This window comes from Miscanthus floridulus, chromosome 14 (genome assembly GCF_019320115.1).
Source record: "Miscanthus floridulus cultivar M001 chromosome 14, ASM1932011v1, whole genome shotgun sequence".
Lineage (NCBI taxonomy): Eukaryota > Viridiplantae > Streptophyta > Magnoliopsida > Poales > Poaceae > Miscanthus > Miscanthus floridulus.
The window spans coordinates 13,133,346-13,138,983 of NC_089593.1; the positions used below are offsets into that span (position 1 = coordinate 13,133,346).

Genomic DNA, 5,638 nt, shown 5'->3' on the forward strand with positions numbered 1-5,638 from the left:
ATATTGCAGTATTGGACTCCGTAACTCATCTATTTCGGCCGGCCCAGATCGTCTTCGTCGCTCGTTTGAAGCAGAGCAGCAGGAACAACGGCTACGCTCCACCACATCATATAACACCAGCAACGCAGTCAACTTCTTCTTGAATAACTTGAGCACATGAAAACTCAGAGCACACATGAGCAAACACCATCGACCACGACAGAAGCACGGAAGCAAAGAAAATCAGAATGTATTAGGAACACACCACAGCGCGTTGGCAATCGCTTTTTTCAATATTTATTAGAAACTTTGCACAGCCACGTGAGAGTGTAGCTGTTCTTATTACAAACAATCGATCAATTCGCCTCAAGGCGATAACCACAGTTGGAGGCTTATTGTACCATCAGAGAAATACGTGCTGGCAATTGTTAATGACCAAGGAAGGAATAACAGGACGTGAAACGCATGATATAAGAGGAACAAACAAACCGGCAGTCTGAGAATCGATGGGACTCACGGAGGCCTTCCAATTCACGATGGCCGGGGCGCTGGCAATGCAAGCGGCGTCGCAGCAATGGTGGGTTGCCTTTTGACTTGAACTGGGTCAACGGAGAGTCTGACCCATTCCCCTACCCTTACAACCTGCTGTAGAGACGACGGCGCCCACGACGGGGTGACCTCAAGGTGGCTGGTTGGAGCATGAATGAAGTATGTTAAATACTGGAAGAGAAACTTAATTAGTCCTCACGAATGAATCAGTGGAATCTTTACCTTTTCATTACTTTCAAGTGGCAAGTCTAAGAAGAAAGTTCAATATACAGAAATGTCCTTCCAGCGGATGTGAGAAATCTTTGGCCAGCTTTCTCCATCAGGCTCTCGGCAGTTCTCCTTCAAGGCATCACAATCCAGTATAGTTATGCGCTGGAGGGAGGACGGCAGATCTGGTAAAGATGTTATGTTGGGGCAATCAAGGATATCAAGACTGGAGAGAAATTTTAGATTTCTTGGCAGGGACTCCGTTTCGCACGTCCAAAACGTCAGGCTCTTCACAGATGAGAGATTTGCAGGCTCTTCAAACGGAACTGAGGGCTCCTTGCAATATCGAAGAGAAAGATACGGTGGGACTGTAAACCCTTCAGCCATGAGCATGTGGTTGAGCAATACGGAGCTACTAACGGTGAGCGATTCCTGGACACGAAACTGTGAGATGCACTTGGCATTGAGGTTTGGAACATCTATCAACCTTAGGCGCTTGAGTTGCAGGGAAGACAAGCCTTCAAGAAAGAGATCCAATAATTCAAGGGAGGTCAGGTGGCCAATCGATAAGGATGGGGAGCTTCTGCAACGATAAATGGAAAGAGATTTCAGGTGTGGCAAGTCATTAATGAATGAATCGGCTGCAAGAATGCAGCCAGATATACGGAGCTCCTTAGCATGGTTAAACGACATAAATTCTGCTCCACGTGCCAGCTCTAAACAAGGGCAATCCCAACAGTAAAGACTGGAAAGAGATGGAGCAGCATGTAAGCCCCCAGTGATCTGAGACACCAACAACCTTCTACTCCCAACGAGTCAAGCTTTGCCAATTGCTGAAACACCTCTTCTGACGGAAGTGCAGTTAATGCCATATTATATTCCAATGTTAATCTTGTCAGTGAAGTGAGGCCACCAAGGCAAATAGCTAAACCTTCATCTGTAATACTACATGACGAAAGAGAAAGATCACGGAGTCCTGATGGTAGAACAAGTGGCAGCTCCATGGTCCTTCCATAAATGACTCCTGTCCTCTGCTCATGGCAAAAAAGCCATGCCTTGATCATATTTTCTTTCACCGATACTTTATCTCCTTCCTCCAGACCACTTTCAATAATTTCAAGATGTTGTGATATATCATCATCCATCATCAGTGTCATCAACTGCTTGAGACATGAATAGTCTTTCGACAGTACTCTCCTAACACCTGATCCTGAATCCACCTCCCACATCGATGAAAGTTTAGACGCCAGGTCATCTGCCTTCATTATATTTTCCCTCAAGTCAGGTTGCTCGACCTGATTTTTTGTGACAAACGTAAGCAGTGGGCAGCCGCGGATTGACAAATCTGTAAGGCTTGCTGGAAGACATGATAATGTCTTCAAATTTGGAACGTCCGATAGGTACAGAGTAGAGCAATGCTGAAGGAGCTCTGTATCTGGTGGTAGGCCTTCTAGCAAGCTGCAGTCATCGAGCGTAAACCGTTCCAAATTCTCAAAATAGGATCGCTCAACTAACCACCTAGGATATGTGCCAGATTTGTAACCTTCGATTGTGAGGTCAATCAGTTGGGGTGGCGGTCTCAGACCTTCCAGAATATCCAAATGCAAAATATCCTCTGCATCTGTGCCATTCTTGCAACTCCAGGCAAGCGTCAACCCTTTAAGGCGATATTTCTGATATAGCTTCGACTCTAAGGCTTCATCCTTTCCAATGACATTCTCAAGATTTCTTACTGTTAAACCTCCACCAAGCTCATTCAAGTCCTTCAGCTCTCGCAACTCATATCCTTGCTTCTTCTGCACAGAGAAGAGATGTAGCTGTTGTAATGTAACGAAGTAAGCTTGCCAATGTTGGGAATTTGATCCATGCACCCTTCCAGATGCCCTAACTTACTTAAATTGCAAACTTTGTCAGGCAACCTCTTCACCCCATGGTTTACCTGAAGTGACTGTAAATGGTAAAGAACACATAATGATCTAGGAAATTCAGACACCGATGTTCTTGTGAGGTCCAAATACCGAAGGAGCTTCAGCTCACCAACAGATTCAGGTAACTTGCTGCTGTTGTAAAACGACAAATACAATACACGCAACTCCTTCAAGCTCCACAGTATCTGATAAAAAATATGATTTGCATTATCTATTAGTGGATCGATGCAGATAATAGTACGTAAATGACTCAGCTTGGAGACAATTTGCTTATGCTTTTGCAAACTCTCAACACCAACAGATAGGTGTCGAACAGTGCATGGTATTTCTGTCACATTATCATCTTCTAATCTGAAGAAGTCCTCTGTAGAGAGTGACTTTGCCAAATCATGAAGGATATCGTGCATGGTATATTCTGAACTAGAACCCAATTGTTGGAAGAAAGATCCAGAGACCATATCGTTGAAGTAATCCCACCCAACATCTTCCACTGTCCTACTACTCAAATTGCACGAATCAACAAACCCTTCTGCAACCCAAAAGCGAACCAAATCATTAGGTTCATATCTATAACCTTTTGGAAATAAGCTGCAAAACAAGAAGCACCTTTGCAGTCGTGGATCTAACTTCTCGTAACTCCACAACAGAGATGTCAAGGGCACACTTAATTCGTTGAGCTTTAGTGCAGCTTTCCATTCAGCGATATCTTTTTTTCCGCTCAACCTGGAACCCAGAACTTTTGCTGCCAAAGGACATGGTCCAAGCCTTTTAGCAATCTCCTCTGCAATATGTTCTAGCTTTGTGTGCAACAGTTGGTCTTGAATTTCTACTCCAGAGAAAGCGTGGTGTTTAAAGAGAGCCAAGAACTCTGTACCGTCCATATTTTCCAAACGAACAACTTGTTCACAGCAAACAGCGGCCGGAAGCATTTCGAGTCGAGAAGTCACCAAAATTCTGCTTTCCGACTGTTTAGAGACTAATGGAGCGAGGAGTTGGTCCCACTCCGTCTCACTATCAAAATTTTCAAACCAAACATCATCCAAGACAAGCAAGAATTTATGTGTCTCTCGTAGTATATCACATAATTTGCACTGGAGAGTATCGAGATTATCAACACGTGGGCACTCCCCCTTTTTTGCGGACTCAATAATCTCCCTTTTGTGACGACGGACATCAAGCTTGCGTGAGATGCAGACCCACATCCTGACATCAAAGCATTCTTCTATCCTCTTGTGCTAAAGTGGACTTCCCATTCCTCCCGTTCCAACAATGGCCAAACTTGAGTACCTCGCTGAACTTGCCTTTTCAGTTGCCGTCTTGCCGAGAAGAAAATCCACTATACGATCACGATCCCTGTCACGACCGAAAACCTTTGAAGTGGGAAGTGATGTAGTTGTAGGAACAACGGTTGCTGGTACAGCTGGTGTCCACTCGACGGTATTGCCATGTGGTAAGCCAAGAAGATCCCGAAGCTCTTTGGCTTGAACCAGGATGTCCTTGAGCTCTTTCATCTTGTTAATTAGCTTTCTGTTCTGAGGGAGCAAGTCGCGTGCCCTACTCTTAGCAGCACGAAGTGGCTTCATGATGGTCGATGCAATGGAGGAAGCTTCATCCTCCCTTACCAAGGGATCCTTCCCACTCTTTGCCTTGCGCTTGAGGAGGTTGTCCTCAGCATCATAGAAGGCTTCTTTGAGCCGCCGGAGCCACTCCTTGAGCTTGACCCTGTGGGAGCTCTTCTCTGCCGCTTGAATCACCAGGTCAAACTGTGGCAGGACGATGGCTTCTAGTTTTTGGAGCTCACGCGCCATGTCCACGCTGAGGTAATCTGTAGCATCAGCTAGGAGCTTGTTGATGATTGGCGATGCTGCCCACCTTAAGCCAGAGAGCGCCAAGTCCGCCATGGATGCAGTGGCTTGTGCTTCCCCTTCTTTTCCGAGCGAAGAGATCTTGGATGCAAATGTTTCCAGATGGAAAGAAGATGAAAGAGTGAACTGATAATGGAAGGAACAAAATAGGTGAATGGATGGTCAATGCGAATCAGAAACAAAGCTGTTTTTTTTTAAGTTTTTTTTTTCCTGGTAGGGAAGAAATGAATGAGTACAAGATGTCAGATGCTTCTTCCTTTTCTTTTTGGGATTTTCCAGTTCTTTTTGTGGTAGTGGAGAAATGAACGAGTAGATGATGTTTTTTTTTGTGTGTCTAGTGACCAAGAAAATCAGGACAAAATGGATGAAACATGAACAAGATAGATGAAAGGATTGACGATGGGAAGCAGGAACAGAACACTGATTTTTTTTTGTAATATGGATGAGGTGCTCCTGAAGAGGGGAAACAACTGGTGAAGACAGCAAAGGAGTCGATGGAAAACCTGGAATCGAAAAGACGAGATAAAATTACTGAAACTGAAAGAAGTGAAGAATAGCGAACAAATCGATTTGTTTTCCTTTCATTTCTCATGTGTTAAAGGAACACGCAGGAAAGTAGCTAACAAGTTCATATAAGAAATCTTACACGAACTAAAAATTTCAACGGCCTAGGGAGCAGCGTCTCCGGAGCAAGCTTTGGAGGACGAGCGCAAGGTCGCCGGAGGGATGGACCACAAATGGGCTTTACTCAGGGTTGGAAAATCCCTTCCATCACGGTTTCTCAACCGGGAGCACCAATCCAGGACTAAAGGGTCCCTCCTTTAGTCTCGGTTTTTCGCTCGGGACCACCTTTAGTCCCGGTTGGTAGACCAACCGGGACTAAAGAGGCCTCTCGGCCTGGCCACGTGGGGTGGCCCTTAAGTCTCGGTTGGTATTACCAACCGGGACTAAAGGTTTTCTTTTTTTTTTCTTTTTGTTTCTATTTTTAATTGATGATTCGTTTTGGTTTTTGAATAGGTTTTTGAATACGCATTCTATGCTGCTAGTAATATACGTATTCTACACGTTTATAATGTTCGAACATTTTGTACAAACTAAAGTATGAAACTA

At 44.6% G+C, this 5,638-nt stretch overlaps 1 pseudogene; it reads right to left on the reverse strand.

Annotated features, from left to right (window-relative positions):
- Positions 1-756: 756 nt before the first annotated feature.
- Positions 757-4,694, reverse strand: LOC136504185 (putative disease resistance RPP13-like protein 1; annotated as a pseudogene).
- Positions 4,695-5,638: the final 944 nt, after the last annotated feature.